The sequence below is a fragment of the Colias eurytheme genome, chromosome 25 (genome assembly GCF_061535395.1).
Source record: "Colias eurytheme isolate Ceu_HAF_F1 chromosome 25, ilColEury1 Martin Lab GWU primary, whole genome shotgun sequence".
In the NCBI taxonomy this organism is placed as follows: Eukaryota; Metazoa; Arthropoda; class Insecta; order Lepidoptera; family Pieridae; genus Colias; species Colias eurytheme.
The window spans coordinates 7345656-7365565 of NC_143004.1; the positions used below are offsets into that span (position 1 = coordinate 7345656).

Below are 19910 nucleotides of genomic sequence, written 5' to 3' on the forward strand. Positions count from 1 at the left end.
ACTATTCGTATGCCATATGGTTAAACATTAACATTAACTTATTTATTATTTATTTTATTTATTTAACACTTTATTAGTTGTACAATCAGGAAAACTTAAAATTACTTACAGCTAATACTATACTAAACTTATATTTGTATTAGCGTCCAAATATATTGTTACATGTGGAATGTTGCTAATAATATTATGGTATCTTTTAGATCTAAAATCTTTTGTATTGTGAATGCAAAATTTACAAAAAAATACACACTTAACTATTAACTTTAGGTCACGTAAGTAGGTACTGTTTTAACGCACTCTTTGAGTCGTATTGCAATATTTTATTTATTTAAGATAAATTTTAAAATCTATACTTTGTGATACTAGAAAGAAAGTTTCTTTTTTAGGTCAACTATACGCTGGTTTTAATGCTATGCTTGCCTTCACCAATTTAACTGATGTTAACAACGTCTAAAATTGTTTTATTCACTGCAGTAGAGCTTATTTTAATAGCTTAGCGATGTATTTAATGATCAAACAGTTTGTAATGAACATATAAATTCATTAGTTACCTGATAGTTCATAGAGTGGAGCAAATCAATGGAATATAGTGATAATATTCGGTAATTAATAATTTATGTGTGTACAATGAACTGCATTTATGATTTAGATTTACGCGTATTGAGATTTATTTCATAATCGTGTATAAGTTTATATATAGTACTAGATTTCCGCCCGCGGCTTCGCCCGCGTTTTCAAAGGAAAACCCGCATAGTTCCCGTTCCCGTGGGATTTCCGGGATAAAACCTATCCTATGTGTTAATCCAAGTTACCCTCTATATGTGTGCTAAATTTCATTGTAATCGGTTCAGTAGTTTTTACGTGAAAGAGTGACAAACATCCATACAAACTTTCGCCTTTATAATAGTATTAAGATTATGATAAAGTAAGGTACATTAGGATCTGGTTACATGACACTTGTTTTTGGTAAGATAATTAACAAAATGCTTTATGTCCTCAATTGTGCACCGTAGGTTTGAAAGGGTTAAGATTATGATAAAGTAAGGTAAAATGTATGTTGAGAGAAATAGTATGTTGATGCCGTAAATATATGGAAAAAGTAAAATATATTTGATGTGTGTTACCAATTTACAAAAATTGATAAATGAATTGTTGCCATTATTTTTTTTTTAATCTAAATTATTGTTTAACAATATTGTATTAGTAATTAGATATATTTGTAGCAGACAAAACTCATCGCCGGTCAAAAGGACTTTTGACTGCAAAAATACGTCAAAAACGTTTTTGACCGACGCGGACGTTCTTAGTCAATAACAGTTTTGACTGGTAATAAGTTTTGACTGTAACGTTTATAATAATTTTAAGGATAGGGTTTTTTTAATATTTTAAGGTTTAATTATATTACTTTATCACTAGATAAACGCACAAAGAAAGTGATATAATATCTAATAGTTATAAGTGATTGAATATCTGTGATTTATGTTACGTTAATTATTATTTTAATTTTAAAGAAACGTATATTAAAGTATAAAAAAATTGTCTGTTGTTTCACTCTAATTTACAGAAATTAATTACGTAGTAGGTAGTCCTAAAGGCTTTCTAAATTTTCTCCCGACCGTAAGAATTATCAAAATCCTTTGATAAAATAGATATTCCCTTCCTATATTATATTAAATGATTTTCCTTTGAATTGAAGTTTCTCTGTACAATAAATAACAAATTATATGAGGAAAATTTGGAAGAACTTTGTTCGAGTTTGTTACAGTTGTTTTAATATACGATTGAGCAAAGACATTTCTTCCCTTATTGTTGATTAATCGAAAATTGTCCCATTTTCCCGAAAATTGTCCCATTATCCCGAAAATTGTCCCCTTATCCCTTACACAGAAGTTGGGTGTTTTCGATTAGTGTAGTAGCTTAGTAAAGATTGATTGCTTTTTCTTGTAGGTACATATATTTCATCTAATCTTTTAGTTACACCTTAGGAGATTGACCTATTTGTATTTATTATTTATATACTGATTGGCGCAATAAATGTTGTTCGAGTGGCATTTTAATAATCTGGCGGAATATTAATATTTACCTATTCGAATATGCAACTGAAAACATAAAAAAAATAATGACAAAAAAGCAGTGTAAGTACCTAAACTTCTTGCCTAGTGATCTGCCAGTCAATATATAGATATTATAGCTTAAAGTTTAGGTAAAAACTCAAAAGATTTATTTAAACAATAATTTAATTGTTGTGAAACAAATATTTAATATACTTGCACAATACCTACAAAAACGTATTTCCACACCTAATGTGAACATCGTCGCGGGATAAATATAGTTTTACGATACATTTGTATTGGAGAAAAAAAAACGATACATATTGATGGTCGAATTGAACGTGTTCGCTTGATAACAATTATTTTGACCAGTTTTTTAGAGATCCTTAGTGAATTAATTGTAGGAAGAATTAGGGCTAAAATTATAAGATAGGATATATTTTCTTCATAATTTTATACTTACTCATGTAAGTAGTACTTGTTATTATGTTTTTTTTTCATATAGTAATAGTACTTACTAAGTACTATTACTATATGAAAAAAAACGCTTTTATCAAAATTTTTATTTAAGAGACAGTTAACTATATCTTGATAACGAGTTCCTTAGAAATTCCTTGAATCATAGACATTGCAATACCCAACGTTATTCAGGTTCTTTTTGAAAGAAAAATTCGTTATATTTGTAGCGACTGCCGACTGGCGACCCTATTATAAAGATTTTTGTATTAAACATAACTTATAAATACGAGTTAAGTTATCGCATGCATCTACTCGGATAGTTGAGAATACTAAAGGAATTTTAATCCCGCCTTGTGGCCATTTTCTATTCTTTAATAATTTCTCATTTAAAAAGCATTTGAATATTATAAAACTAAATATTAGACAGAGATTATTTCTTTCACATTATTTCATCTATTCCAGATGAGCAAACAATTTTTTATCTGAAAACTCGTTACCATTCTTTCATGAATGTTCAAAGTTCAAACAGGTGAGCAAAACGACGAAATCACTTAAGTATTTATATTTTGTTATGTTGCACTGATTGTAGGTAACTCTATATTTTTCAGTATTCGATCGTGGCGATATTTACTACAAAGCGTATTTTAATCATTTTAGAAACGATGGAAATAAAATGTAAATACTACATAAAAAAAATACAACATTTTAGTAAAATACTGATAATATTGCACACATGTGATATATCAATATATTTTAAGCATATTACGGTTCGCTTTGTTTGCTCTACCAAAAAAAAGACCATAGACAGAACCCTGAACACATTGTTCAGAAAAACCAATTTAGCAGTAATCCACGGGTAACCCACAGTGGGAATACATCGAGCCGCCAAATTAAAAAGGCTGACTTAATGAATTCAAAATGTACGAAATAAAACGACGCTTCGACAGCCCTGTTTCAGCTTATTGCCCTTTGTTTTTATAGAACAAGCGCAATCTTAGTTCTACTGATAGGTATTAAAATGAATACGTTACTATAAGTACATAGTCGAATGGTCAATGTTAATAATATAGTCTGTGGAAGGAGGTATCACAGATTATAATTGTCGATCGTCTCTAGCACAGGTATATTCCTAGTTGAGGCGATCGTCGTGTCTAAATTGTTTTTGATTGTATGTATTGTTTCTAAATAAACGATTTTTATTATTTTTTTTTTTATTATACAGGAAATATGAATATCTATAGAGAACTTTCGGTGTATCTGTCTGTATCTCTATTACTATACCTAATTCAGCAATTTGTGTCTTTATGTATGTCATTATATCTATAATATGTAAAAAGACTGCGTTATAAAAACAATAATAATTGTTAATACTTCCAATTGAGAAATTTTTGTTCACCGTTCACGTTTGTTATTTCAATATAATCATAATTGCCATACAAGAACTCGAGACCTAAATTTTCTATATAATTACCAAGTTATTTGTTAGGTATTTCTCTAAGTTTCCTACCTAATTTCGTCATTATATTATGTTATTTATAAAATAATATAATAATAAGGAGAATCATTTTAATTAAATACTACATCTATTTTTGCATGTTTGTCAAAGCAATTTGACGACTTCCCGTTAATATTTTCAATGATTTTTTACTTGTCTAGCAAATACATTAACGAATCCACATTTGCATTAAAAACAAATTCAACAATAATTATTTCCGAAAGATATAAAAGTAGAATAATTTAAAGGGCATAAATAATGTTGCAGAACGCATTTCGAATGTAAATTTAATCGTCCAAAATTTTGCATCGTAAAGTACATATTTTATAACAATGCCATTTGCGACTAGTTGCGACATCTGAAGAGGTAGTCAACATTTCTTGTAAGAACTGTAGGAAATTTTAATTAGTTACGACACCTAGCGTGGATATTAAAACATTAATTTTAGATCTGTTTAAAAGAAAAGACTGTTTTATAGACGAGTAACTAGAATTCTTGATATTAAGTCTAGGATTCTTAAAAGATGTTTAAAAAGGATGAGATGAGCCAGAAGCGTAGCGTGCCTTGGCGGGGTCCCGTATAAAAATTTGTTTGAGGGCCTTAGGAAGGGTAAAGATTTCTTAAAAAAAAAATGTTTGCATAAAATTAAAAGAAATATTTACTTATTCAAGAAAATTGCTTTTTTAGACTTTTTTCATTCCTGAAAAAAAAAAATTGGGAAGTAATTTTTACTTACGCACGTTTACTTACGCACCGTATAATTGATACGGCAGATACGGCGGTAGCTACGCCCCTAAGATGAGCCAATGTCTAACTAAAATGTTAGATATATACTAGCGGTCCGCCCCGGCTTCGCCCGTGGTACATATGAAAAATAGATGTTGGCCGATTCGCAGACTTACCCGATATGCACAGAAAATTTCATGAGAATCGGTCCACCCGTTTCGGAGGAGTATGCAGACTAACATTGTGACACGAGAATTTTATATATAAGATTATACAACAAGACTAGTCTCTAATAAAAGTATTAACCACACAATACATTAAATTCATTTACTTGATACGCAACCCAAATCTAAATTTGAGAAATATGAACAATTTACTTTTTAATTCTTTAATATTTTAACGTTAACCACATGTATTATAGACTTAAACAATGTTTGCGTGATGCTCGATTATTGTCTTGACTTTCCTTTACTTGCGACAAATAGTTGTTTAGGTAACAAATCTTGCTGCACCTCTGCTGTAAGAAAAAGCATGGCTAGAAGTTCTTAAAGAAAAACATCGAAGAATTCAAATTAAAATAGTCCCAAGCCAAGTCCGATATTCTCCATTAAACATAAGAATAGCAAATACCTCGGGAGAAGCAGTTTTATAGCAATAAAACTGTCTTATATTAACTATTCAGATCTTCATTACACTTGGATTTGCAATCCCAGTTTTAAGACTTATGGGGCCGGTAAAAACGTTATGACTCGGATATGTATGAATGTAAATTTTGTATGGGATAGCGAGCGTGATTCTTGTACGAAATATTCCGATTTAAGTGGATATAAAAGCAATGAGGTATGAACTTGGTAGCAGATGAATTATGTGGGCTTGTTCAGAATGGACTTAAGCATTCATTGATTTACTTCGGTGAAAACACTCTTAGGAAATCGTTTAGTTCGATCTATAAAATTTTAATTATCTCCATCCATAGAGGACATACATCGAGACTCTCTTGTTGAAAATGTTTATCGGAAGTTATCATAGTTCAATCACCGACGCAAATGTACAAATAAATAAATAAATAAATAAATATTTCAGGACAATTTTCACACACGGCACGATCTGATCCTATAAAGCTTTCGCTTGTGTTATGGAAACCAGATGGCTGATAAACATACATATTATATAATTTTAAATAAATACTTAAATAGATAATCAACACCCAGACACAGAGCAAACATCTATGTTCATCACACAAATATTTGCCCCGGGTGGGAATCGAACTCACGACCTCTGGACCTTGGAAGGCAGGGACACTACCAACCAAGACAACCGGTCAGTCGTATTATATTATATTCCCCTAATAGATAGTATTATTAACAATTCGGTTGATTGACTCTCACTTCAATGTATAGCTTAGTTCTAGAACTTTCATTTTTAACATCTGGCTTTTAATGCATGGGCCATATTATAACCATTTGGTTATCCAAAACGATGGAGTCATTCACACACGTACTGTGTGCACAAAGGCGAAAATAAATATATTCTTGTCATCTGCCGATATCAGAAATCGATAAAGGATTAATCCTATACGATTAACCTATCCCTTTTATGAAAGGTCGGGTTACGGTTAAATGGACCTTATTGCCTCGGGATAGGATTGAAATTGTGACAAAGCGAGAAGTCAAAGGCTTCATACAAATCGTAACGACTTTGATATTTAATGTAACTGTCCAAAGAGCGTCACATAGACGGATAAGGGATAATTGTATTGTCGGGAAAAATAGGTAAAATTAAATGCATATTTATTTTTATACCTTTTTATATTGTTCCAATAAATGTTATTAGGTCATCAATTTGGATATCTACGATGAATTTTTTGATTTCTACGATGAATTTTTTGATTTTTAGATTTAAATATGATAGGTACATAAATTATGTTTAAAATATAATGTTAACAAACAAGATAAATTCTATTTCGATTTCGCACGAGTGCTATAGAATAATATTATAATAGTATAAATAGAAATTAAGCCCACTTAAATGAATATTTTTAGTGATACTCGTAGTACCAACATCGCTAATAAAAAATACATAAAAAGATTTTCGACAAATACCTACTTAAGAAAATTACCTATAAATAAATATTTAAAGACATTTTTCACACACGGCACGATCTGATCCCATACTAAGCTTTTGCTTGTGTTATGGAAACCAGATGGCTGATAAATATACACATTTAATTTTAAATAAATACAACACCCAGACACAGAGCAAACATCGATGTTCATCACACAAATATTTGCCCCGGGTGGGAATCGAACCCACGACCTCTGGCTTGGAAGGCAGGGTCACTACCAACCAAGAAAAAATAAATAAAAAATCTTTCAAGAACATTCAAGGAAGTAACTACGTCCTTGAGTGATTTTATCGAATTTCCCTTGTTCCAAGAATGGCCATAGATTGAGCATTTTTAATTACTACAATCCTTGCCACGGCAATGAAATGGTCGATAATTTAGTTGATTGTGGAATTCATGTAAATATTATCGCATTATAACTAGCTCTAAATGATATAAGGTATAGAGATTTCCGTAGATTATATTAATTATATATTATATTGAATTAAATCAGAAATTAATATAAAATTACCTATATCTACGTTTGTTGAATAAACCACCGATGCCCAACATAAAAATAATATTTCTAATGTTACATAATGATAATGTGAAATAATGTGAATGTATATGTTTATTATTATGTTAAAATTTATAATATAAATTATTATTAAAAACTATTAATAAGTGGATTATAAAACTAGATAATACTATCTATCTGTTTAAGTTGTGGAAACATCGAAGTTTTTCCCTATAAGTTGTATATTAAACAGTATTGTATTAAACACGCTATCCTTACTGCGAGTGCTAACAAATAGAAAACTAAGTAATTGCTGGAACAAGACGTGCAAATGGAGTTACTGGCTCTTGAACTGTAATATCGACGTTGATTAGAAATTACAAGGAAGGGTGGTTAAAGGTGAGGGTCGTTGGTTCGATTTCAGTATACCTACCTGTTATTTTATATGATGATTAATTTTTTAAATGAGTTTTTCTGTATGTTTTTTTAATGTATTTTCAAAGGCAAAAGTATGTTTTTCGTAGAATTTCATTAATCCGATGGTAAGTAAAGTTATTTTTTCGGGCTTAAAATATCCATAAATTATATGAATTTGATGCAAAAATGCTATTTATATGAGGCCGGCAACATATATTTTTATTTTATTTATTTATATATCTATAAATAAATAAAATAAAAATATATATAGATAATGCACATTCTACTGAATATTATTATTACTGTAGATTTATAAACTAAATTAAACTTTCTTATTTCTCTCTTCTAGATTAATCTATACATATATTCTATAGAATGCAGATTCCGTCACAGAACATACAATATTTTCGGTTAATAAAATCAGACAAATAATTAATATAATCATATCAAGTTAATAAATAGATAAATTCGACTGACTGGTTGGCTTGGTTGGTAGTGGCCCTGCCTTCAAGCGAGAGGTCGTGGGTTCGATTCTCACCCGGAGCAAATATTTGTGTGATGGACATAGATGTTTTCTGCGTCTGGGTGTTAATTATCTATATAAGTATTTATTTAAAATTATATATATGTATGTTTAACAGCGATCTGGTTTCCATAACACAAGCGAAAGCTTAGTATGGGATCAGATCTTGCCGTGTATGAAAATTGTCCTGAATATTTATTTATTATTAAATAGATAACGAAATACACTATTAAGATAATCTACAATAAACATAACACAAGATATTAATCACAATAACAGGCCAAACTTCCCGCATTCATTTCCCATACTTGTCAACAATAGTCCTGTTTACTGAAGCATCTGCTATTATCTCGGTTCGACGTTAGACGGGCTGTTAACAAACATGACGTATAATAATATCAATATTGTATCAATGCTTTGACTATAATAATAATATGGTGTATGGAAATTATTTACTTGATTGATCGAATATAATCATTGTTAATTGTTATAGTATAGCTAGCAGTGCTCCTCGGATTCTCATCTATTTGATTATTAAGTGGTGATTTTTAAATAAATAGTAAGCTATGTTTCAGCCTGGGTCAGAAACTATTTTCGTTTCGAATTTCGTCTGAATTAGTGCCATGGTTTAGCCGTGAAAGTGGAACAGACAGATAGACTATCACATTTATAATATCTGCCTGGAGCACCATGCTTTCCATTGGTGAAAACCGAATGAAAATTGGCGCAGTAGTTATTCAGTTTATCGCAAACAGACGGGCAGAAGCGGCGTAGGCCATTGTTTTAATGTGGTAAAGTGAAGTATGGATGATAATAATTTAACGCATTTCGCTTTGTGAGAAGCCTGTTTTAAACTGATAAAGTATTGGGATATTTAATTACGTCAAAATCAGCTTAGTGCTTTTGTGAAGGCATTATACAGTTACATTTTCATATCCTGAACTGCAACGGATTAGACTTTCACTTGTGGGATTTATGAGAAATATATTTAAATTCTTCTCAACTATGGGTATTACATTAATATCAGTTTTAAAAAGGTACTCTGCTTTATTACTTTTTTAACAATTAGTCGAACTAAAAAAGGGACACACAAAATAGAGTGATTTGCCAGTTTGTTTTATGTCAATAAAACAACGAGACAACGTCTGGTTTATATACTACTAGCTTTCCGCCCGCGGCTTCGCCCGCGTTTTCAAAGAAAAACCCGTTCCCGTAGGATTTCCAGGATAAAACCTATCCTATGTCCTTTCTCGGGTATCAAAATATCCCTATACCAAATTTCATGCAAATTGGTTCAGTAGTTAAGGCGTGATTGAGTAACAGACAGACAGACAGAGTTACTTTCGCATTTATAATATTAAGAAAGAAAGAAAGAAAGAAAGAAAAAACGTTTATTTAATGGCACATAGCCTCACACGTACATAATTCAAAGCAATTTATACAATACTTATAATACTTACTTACTACAAAACTTAAAAATACACATTGAAGTGTGTAGTCTGTGAAGCATGATGCCATTAAAAGGGGAAATCACTCAATATTAGTATGGATGTTATACGTGCTTATTTCTATAATTTACCTATGTCACAATATACAGCCGATATGTGCGGAAATGTAGTCGCTACAAGTGATAATGATAAAAGTGGCTATGTCTTGAAAAATATTGAATTATAAGATACCGTAAAAGGCTATCCTGTGTGATAACAAAAAAACAAGCATTAACAATTACCTAATTATTAAACTGTTATTTTTCAATTATAATTATTTCCAATATACATCCATCAATCCGACTCCCTACAGATTAACCGAGCCGCTAATAAACTCAGTATTGATGTAAATGCATCGTCAGCCACATAATGGGTATCCAATGTACCTGTCAGTGTTCACGCGGCGGTAAACATGACGTTACCACAACGTATAATAGGTAATATAGGTTTAAATAGTAGTAACTGGGCTTAAAAGTTATTAGGGTAGGACCGGTAATAATATGTAGGTAGCTAATAAGTAGAACCACACAGAGCAAACACTGCGCGAAGCAGGTGGGTCAGTGTGGCTCGGCCGAGAAAATGGAACGAGCTTTTCTCGGCCGTATCACGCCTGCATAGACCGAGATGCTTCGCTTCGCTTTTGCTCTTTACTCTTTCTGAGAGGGGAAGGTACCACATACATACCTACTTTATCACCATCACAATATGTTGGATCAAATTGTAGCTTGTGAATGCTTCGTCTTTGTATGATGAGTAACTTGGTTCTAACCTCTACCTCATCCTTGTTAGTTTATTATGATAACCATTCCTTTCTTTATTCCCCTTCATACCATAAAGCTAGCAATCGGTATCTGAGGCGTGAAGAATTTGTGATAGTTTATTCGCGGTGGTGGTCAGTCGCTTTCCATCATAAGCTCGTTGCCTATTCTAACATTTAATAAATTTTGCTGATATTCAAACCTTTAAATTCGTTTATAGTCTCGTTATAAACAAGACAAATACCTACACTTTTATCGATTTATTTCAGATACCCAACTTCTTTAGATTATTAGAGGGATGATAAGACTTCCTTAATATATTTTCACCTGTCATCAACTCTATAACAATAATATGTTCTATTTTTATTTCTACATGTCATAACATAACAGACAGTCCTCCAATATTAGCTTTGCTAAATAATTTACGAAACTCCTGTTATTATTCAACATTCAGACTATCGCTTTACCAGCAAATTCAATCAAAGTTAACATAACTAAGTTTGTGTAAACTCGTCGAAAACGAGTAGAATGCTGTGTGCAGTTGTATTATGCTTTAACATTTCAAACTCAAACTCAAAAATGTATTTGTTCAACTAGTTCATGGTGGCTAAGTGCGGGTTGGCAGATGGTTGCAGGTTCTCTTCATCGTCGTATAAAGAAAAATTGAAAATTACTTTAATTTTTGATCGCTCTTGAATTGGTAACATTTTGATTGAAGTTATTTTTCACATCTTTTACTGATAAAATAAATTTTGATAGTTTTAATAGCCTTTTCAGTAAAGCATTTATGAGTCATATGTTTTTTTTTATATTTTAACTGGCTCGGTTGTGTCAGAAGTGGGAGTAGGTACTCTATTTGTTTAGAAAGTATTTTAGTAAATGAAAATAAATAAGGGTGATACGTTGGCACACTAGATTCGATTTTGATCCACCTTGAACAGATAGATTTAATTCTAACTATGATAATAGTCGTTGATGAGCTGCGATTTGTTATCAACTACCTACAGCGATTAGGTAGCTAGGTATGTAGAATCGCAGTACATTTTTATTACATTCAAACTAATATTTAACCCGGCCTCGCGTGTTATTTCTAAAAATAATTATTTTGAAATCAATTGAAAATCATCTGTCAATCCGTTCATCTAGGTAAATAAACAGTGTGTATCGATCGAATTCAGTTCACGGCAACTATTGTGCAAGTTTTGCATAAATAAATATTAAAATCCGAACTAATGACGCTCCCAACGCTTTTGAATATACAATCGCTTCTGTATTTTAAAGTAATTAGTTTGTATTGAGTTCTAGACGAACTTGGTACACTATCGCGATTTATTTTGAGAACAATTATTAAATCATCCAAGCCTTTATTTTTAACTTTGAAAAATATGTTTACTTACATGATGCTAAAGAACAAAATTGTTTCTTGAGGAAATTAGTTATTGTTTCGCTTCTCATAACATAAAATATGTATCATTCCTACTGTTTATGGTAGTACATAAATATTGCAAGTCTTTAGAAAGTGAGGACTAAAACAACATTTTCATAAATATGACTTAATCATGATGATTGGAGCAGGGGATTTTAAACGCGATTAATTCATTAATTTCTGATTGAAGCAGTGTATTAGCAAATGTATTAGCAGTATTATATTATCTGTGGTAATAAATAATAATCAATGTATACTTAAACAACTTTTTTTATTACTAAAGGGAGCAATGACTTCATAATTCGTAGCTCAATTGTTTCTCAAATAATTTTGAGCGCTCATCCAGTCACTAACACAGAATTAAATTTAGCACTCAACATAATATGGATAGGTATATACATTATACAGGGTTACTTGTAAAACACCAGCAACCTCTCAGGACAAGATAGCTAACATCATAAGTAACAACATTTGTTCTACGACTTTTAGCATATAACGCAATACATTATTTTTAAATGATTTTTTTTAAGTTTTTATTGTACTCTCCTAACATTTGTAAGTGTATGTTCTATTGATTATCGAAAGGACGACGCGACGCCTCCTTTCCCCTCTCGTTCGCTTCTTGTTTACGTAATTTTTGGGAAGCGCGTAGAGTTTATAATATTCAAACGGAAAATTAAATGAATATTTTATATAATTTATTTTTGTATGAAAATAAAATCTAACAAATTATCAAAAGTCGTAGAACAAATGTCCTGCGAGGTTGCTGGTGTTTTACAAGTAACCCTGTATAGAACTGTTATAAACACTTCCAACTTTAAATGAACAGTAATGAAGAGTCGTTGAAAATGCGAGTAGTAAATAAATATCCCCACTTTATATGAAAACGAAACGGTGGCCATAAAGTGGAAAAAGATTGATATTGGCCTTTAAAATCGACACTGCTACCGCTGTGCAAAATGGGAAAAGATTCAGCAGATTTGTAGTGTAGGGTGACGTGGGTTCGTGGGAATAAGAGGGCACTTGGAGGTGGGACAAATTGTGTTTACTGAAATTATGTGTAACCTAGTTGATTGTAAGGAGAATTATAATGAGGTTGGTCATCTGCTTTATGTATAGATGTTTTTTTTATATTATAACCGTAAAACATATTACACTTTTGTATTTACATTTTTTTAAATTAATAAAATAAAAAAATAAAATAAAAATAATATCTTTATTGAGTACAAAAATTAATACAGTACAATTACAGTGTGGCTCTGTCTTCCTAGCTAGGAAAAACCTGAAAAAAAAAATAAACTTGTGAATTGTTGAAAACTAAACATAGTATTTTTTTATTATAATAGTTAGTAGACTAGCTGTGTCCAGCCAGCGGTTTATGCTTTGTAATAAATGAATAAAAATAATGTATCTAAATATGATTCCCGTAAAAGTAACAATCTTCGATTTGCTACAAGACTAGTAGGCTAGACAATAGGAAGAAATTTATGGCCGTGAATGGGGCTGAGGCTATTTGTATTTGATAGATAAATAAATAATATTCCCCATAACATTTATATAGAACGTCGAGCGATTATTATTATATACCTATGTGTTTTCATTCTTGTTAACATGCTATACTGTTGACCGCCTCCTTGGGACAGTGGTTGACGCGTGAGCGTAGAACCGAGGGGTCCTGGGTTCGATTCCCGGTGGAGACGAAGAAAAAAAAATGTCTCGGTCTGGCAGGATATAGAAGGCTGATCACCTACTTGTCCCTAAAGAAAATTGATCAGTGAAACAGATGCATTATGCATCTGCCCCTTACCCCACTAGGGGACATGGGACTTCACTTTTATCATGCTACAATAATAATCTTTAGTACCTAATGTTTGTCTAACAGACAATGGATAATCTCAAAAAAATCCAACACAACTGCCACTACAATGTACAAGCTTTTGGCTGGTTTTATTCATGTAATTTTTAACAAGGACTACCATACATTTCTAAATCAGAAACAATAATCCTCTACCGAATTAAAAATTGCCGCATTTGATCTCAATTTTTCTATAATATTTTTACTAAACAAAATAATCCACCAACACGAAAACCTGGCAACACTACACAAAAATAGATGTATTCGTTCCATCCCCGTGCACATGATAGAAAGATGGGTTGATTCTAAAACCTATTGCGGGCAACACTGAATATGAATCTACTGAAATGTAGTGAGGACATGTACCCAAAATTGAATAGAGAATTCCAAACGGTTAACAGTTTAAAATTTAAATTAAATGACGGTTAACGGTTTTTAAATTATTCGAATGCGTTTATGAATTTTTGAATTGATGCGTTGTTTTAATTAAGTTTTAGATAAAATAATCTATAGCTAATCTTTATGTTAAGTAATTTTGTTAGTTATTTTATACATATTACTTATAGAGCTTGCTCTATACATTTATATGTGAACTGATAATTGGTAATTATTTTATAATTTCTTCAGAGGAGAAAATTAATTCTCAAATACAAATCTGTGGTATTTGCTAATGCCGTAAAAACTTAAAAAGTGAAATTTGGTTATCATGATATTGAAACTATTGCATTTGTATATTTATTTATTCTCTCTGCATATTAATGAGACCATATTACATTGTTTTCGTATAGTACATTCCACATGTTCTGAATACATGTTCCAACACGATTTGCAGAAACGTTTTGAGTTGATACGTGATTATTATGAGCTTGTGTCGTGTGCGAATGTTTTGAATTGTTTATTTGATGGTCGAATTTCGACCGGACCAAGTTTATTTAAGGAAGCATAACCGCATTGCCACAATTACTAAATCAATTTATTGTAGACGACTTCCTTCTATATAGTACTAAATTCAGGACTTAAAAAGAATGGCATAATTTTTAAATCTCGATATTGTTCTCTTTTCTGATTCTCTGATATACTATTTATTAGATTTATTTCAGAATACAGTGTTCCCATAACGAGTTCATACCCATAATATTAACACGTAGGTATTTTCTAATTACTTAAGTATTCAATATTAAAGAAGAAAGGATTGAAGATTGATTACGCTGCATGAGAAGGGACCATGTTTGGTTTAATCAAGTCATTATGCGACATAGGATTATAATTATAATTTATAATACAACATAAATGTTTTCTTAAACAAATAATAAAGATTGATGACTAGTCTCAGTGTCCAAAGCTGTCCAAGTAAAAAGCAGTTGAATTGGCAATGATGAGCAATATTATACAAAGAAATGATGTTAATGTGCCACTAATGGCTGAGGAAATTAGGCTATGTAGGCTTTGATTAATTCCCGTAGAGATTGACCATGTTGTGGGTATTTTTAGGGATAAAAATATTCTTATAGTAATATGTAAAGAAAAGTATGAATCGGTGAAGGGAATAAGTAGTTATATCTAACTAGCTTTCCGCCTCCGGCTTCGCCCGCGCAGTCAAAGAAAAACCCGTATTATAGTTCCCGTGGGATTTCCGGGATATCCTAAGTCCCAGGGTAAAAAGTAGCCTATGTCCTTTCTCGGGTATCAAAATATCTCCATACCAAATTTCATGCAAATTGGTTCAGTAGTTTAGGCGTGATTGAGTAACAGACAGACAGACAGAGTTACTTTCGCATTTATAATATTAGTATAGATTAAGGTCTAGGTCTTAATCTTGTGGAGACAGAAAAAAATGTAAAAAATTGAAGGGAACGGCAGTTTGATTTATCTACTTACCCAAAAAGAAAATTGTAAACAGATGTTATGTAACATTCCCATACTTTCACAAAGCTTTTGATTTAATGCTTGCATGAATTAAATAATTTAGACAACGTCCGATTGCGCTTCTTTGTCGCTCGTTCCGCGCTCTCGCTTGCACTTCAAGCCTTACATGGAACGCCTCAGAGCGAGGTAACGCCGCATGAGTCATGTTTTTTCGTGCGTGCAGCCGGCTCTATCGAATTATAAGACGTTGTCACGTCAAAATTTATACAGTACCTATAGGCACGTAATAATACAACCAAAGTTTAAACTCATTCAACTTTAAACTCTACACAGTAGAGTCATTGTCAGGAACAATTCGCACAGTACTTCACCAACAATTGAAACAAACTAAAGGAATTTAAATAAATGATTATCGTTACGATCGAATCTCCTTGCATCAGCAGAGCGAACTAACGAGAGTCGCCCGACTCGTAAAAGAAATAAAAGGTACATTTTCGTTTCTATTTAGCTAGATAATGCATGTGGCTGCGTCTGTTTTGAGTATGAGTTTTTGAAGCTAACACTTGAATTTTTTACACAGTAAAATATTATATTCTTCTTCCCTTTTTATAGCTCTACCTTGTAACGTATACTAATTAATAGGGTATGTTGTGTGTAAAGTTTTAAATTACTTTATAGCAGAATTTTTCGATAGTCATTAGCCTAACTAAATTGTATTAATTTATATTACCTATGTACTTGAAGTCCAAAAAGATCTGGACATCCTTCAAGTAGAAGACCTCAACACCAGGGCGCTAAGGCACGCAACCTGGGAACTTTTGGTGTCGGAGGCTCTTGGCCTCTTCGGGTCGTTGCGCCGTTGAAATGAAATGATTATATTATGTACTTACATCAATATTATAATAATATTAAAAAAAAACAAGGCAAGTTTTAGTTTTAATCCTGAAAGATAATTAATTAGTTGTTCCATGATGGGATGAATAACAATATTATGCAGTCAATTTCTTTGAAACAGCGCAAACAGCTTGATGGATGATAACATATGAGGTGTCAATACCTCTTTATTCTGTACTAGAGGTGCGCCCCGGCTTCGCCCGTGGTACATATTTCGCAATAAAAGGTAGCCTATGTCCTTTCTCGGGTATCAAAATATCTCCATACCAAATTTCATGCAAATTGGTTCAGTAGTTTAGGCGTGATTGAGTAACAGACAGACAAACAGAGTTACTTTCGCATTTATAATATTAGTATGGATTATAGTAAAGTATTTTATTATATGTGATACTATTTAACATAGGGTACTATCTCTTGTCCCCTTGTGGGGTATGAGACATAATATATATGTTAATGTGCTTTGGGGTAATTCCAAATTACGGGAATATACAAATTGTGAAATTTTGTGTGAATTTAGTTATTGATTAACAAATATGAATTATAATGCTGAAGAGGTTGTTTATTTGCTTGATCGCGCTAATATCTGGAACCACTAGTCCGATATTAAAAATAATTTCACTGTTAGATAGTCCATTTATGAATAAAATAGTTGAGCTAAATATCATCACGATCAGACCAATTGGAATGGAGCAATGCGCGTAAAACCGCGGGGCAAAGCTAGCCATTTTAGGCATAACAATACCTTCACGACACTTACAATAAAACGATGCTCTGAAGTATTCACAATTTTACAAAATTACCCCACATCCGTAATTCTCCTAAAGCCCTATATACCTACATCTGTTTCACTAAACGATTTACTTTATAAGTAGGTCAGGCTATCTATGTCTTGCCAGACCGAGCTTTTTCTATAACTTCCTCTGGGAATCAAACCCTCGGCTAGGCTTGCTGTAGGTACTAGAGAGTAAATACTAGAAGTTATAGTATTTTCTAGTGTTTGATTTTACGCGAGTATTATACATTTAGAAATTAAAGACTTTTTAACGGATTTTAAACGCGATTTATTCATTATATTATTTTCCCGACGTTTCAGTCTCCCCGTGACCACGCTCGCTGTAAAGTGTTCGAAACGTCGGGAAAATAATATAATGAATAAATCGCGTTTAAAATCCGTTAAAAATTCTTTAATTACTAGAAGTTATTACCACTTATTACTAACGGTACTCCGTTACCAAGGAAACTGTTTGCGTAAAATCTATACTAATATTATAAAGCTGAAGAGTTTGTTTGTTTGCTTGTTCGATAATCTCCGGAACTACTGGTCCGATTTGAAAAATTCTTTCGTTGTTAGATAGCCCATTTATCGTGGAAGGCTATAATATTATATCATCATGTTAAGACCAACAGCAGCGGAGTACAGCAGGTAAAACCGCGGGACACAGCACTAGCTTAATTACTAAATTAAGATTAGTACAGTTTATAGTACACTAGCGGTCCGCCCCGGCTTCGCCCGTGGTACATATTTCGCAATAAAAGGTAGCCTATGTTCTTTCTCAGGGTCTAAAGATTATCTGTGCCAAATTTCATCAAAATCGGTCCAATAGTTTATGCGTGAAAACCATACATACATACAAACCTTTCCTCTTTATAATATTAGTATAGATAATATAAGTTCTAGTGTTTACGTAACATAATAAATAGTCAATAGAAAATGTGTTTGTGTTACAAGTGCCAGCAAATATGGTCACCCAGGTTATTATAAGTAAATAATGAATAATGGACAATATTCTCGGGCCCAGCAAATTGAGTAGAAACTTCCAGAAGCATTGTATTTGGCGAAATTGTTTTTCGCCGGATGCCGAAGATAAAGCGGGCTATTTATTGTGAAAAATAATTACTTTAATTTTTGAGGAACCGCGCTAATGTCCCCCTTTGTTGTTTCATTTTGTGATGAATTTCTTAAGCCATCTGCTTTTTAAATAAAACCTAAGTTGTGGGTGTCGTTTATAATAATCTCGTCGTGGTGTTTGTTAAAAAGTGTTTTAAGAATTACATTTTTACAAGGTATAAAATGGCTTGCTATGCGATTTTTTTCCTTTTCTCACCTGCTAAGAGAAATTAAGAGTGTTTCATTTAATTTTATGTAAATATTAAACAATTTGAAAATTAATTATTATCATATAACTAGCTTATCGCCCGCGGCTTCGCCCACTTTGTCTAACACCTATAAAATTATACATAATATATTAAAACCTTCCTCTTGAATCATTCTATCTATTTAAAAAAAACGCACCAAAATCCGTTGCGTAGTTTTACAGATTTAAGCATACAAAGGGACACAGAAAACGACTTTGTTTTATACTATGTAGTGATTTTAATTTAATTTGCTTTCTACCGGCTTGTAAGAGCTTTCTTGGAACGCAAGCTTGCATTCCCTAGCTCTAGAGATGTTCCTTTTGATATTTACTTCACTTATTATTATAATATTAATATGAAATATTACGTAGGCAATAAATTAAAATATCGATCCTAATATTATTTATGCTAAATAAATAAATAAAATATACTTAAGTATGCATCGGTAAAGCAAAATCGCATATGTTAAAACATAGGATAGTTTTTATGCTGAAAATACCACGGAAACGTGAGCTATGCGGGTTTTACTACGCGGGCGAAGCCTCGGGTGGAAAGCTAGTATAGCTCTTCAGCTTTATAATATCTACACTAATATTATAAAGCTGAAGAGTTTGTTTGTTTGTTTGAACGCGCTAATCTCAGGACCTGTTCCGATTTGAAAAATTATTTCGGTATTAGATAGCCCATTTATCGAGGAAGGCTTTAGGCTATATATCATTACGCTAAGACCAACAGGAGCGCAGCTAGTTCAATCTATACAAACGAACTTTTTTATATAAGAAAACTCTACACCTCCAAAAATCATTCCTAAACACGTCACCGCAAACTAAACAAGAATATTTTCCACTAATCCACACCGTGTCCACATTCGACACTCATGATTTATACATCGTCTCTCAGCAAATATCACTGTCTAGAGAGGGAGTCCATTTTGAATGCAAATTAACAAAGGAACATTGCGATGGGAGGAAATGAGGTGGATGACATGTACCTAAAATTCGCGCGCTTTTTTCAGGGTTACGCGCGGAATTTGAGGTTATGTAGATTATTCCTGTTTTGTTATTTTTAATGTTCGTGCCACATAGTTGTATGAATAATTATTCACATTATTTAATAATTAATAATTATATTGCAAGTTATATTTGTATAAATGATATTAAATACAACATTTGTAAATTTTGATTCAGCAGTCAAAG

The 19910-nt window shown here is 32.0% G+C and overlaps 1 protein-coding gene across 3 annotated transcripts in view; it reads left to right on the forward strand.

The window, feature by feature from the left end:
* LOC149897740 (myrosinase 1-like) overlaps positions 1–19910 on the forward strand; it is a 412925-nt gene that overhangs the window by 169628 nt on the left and 223387 nt on the right. The window lies entirely within an intron of this gene.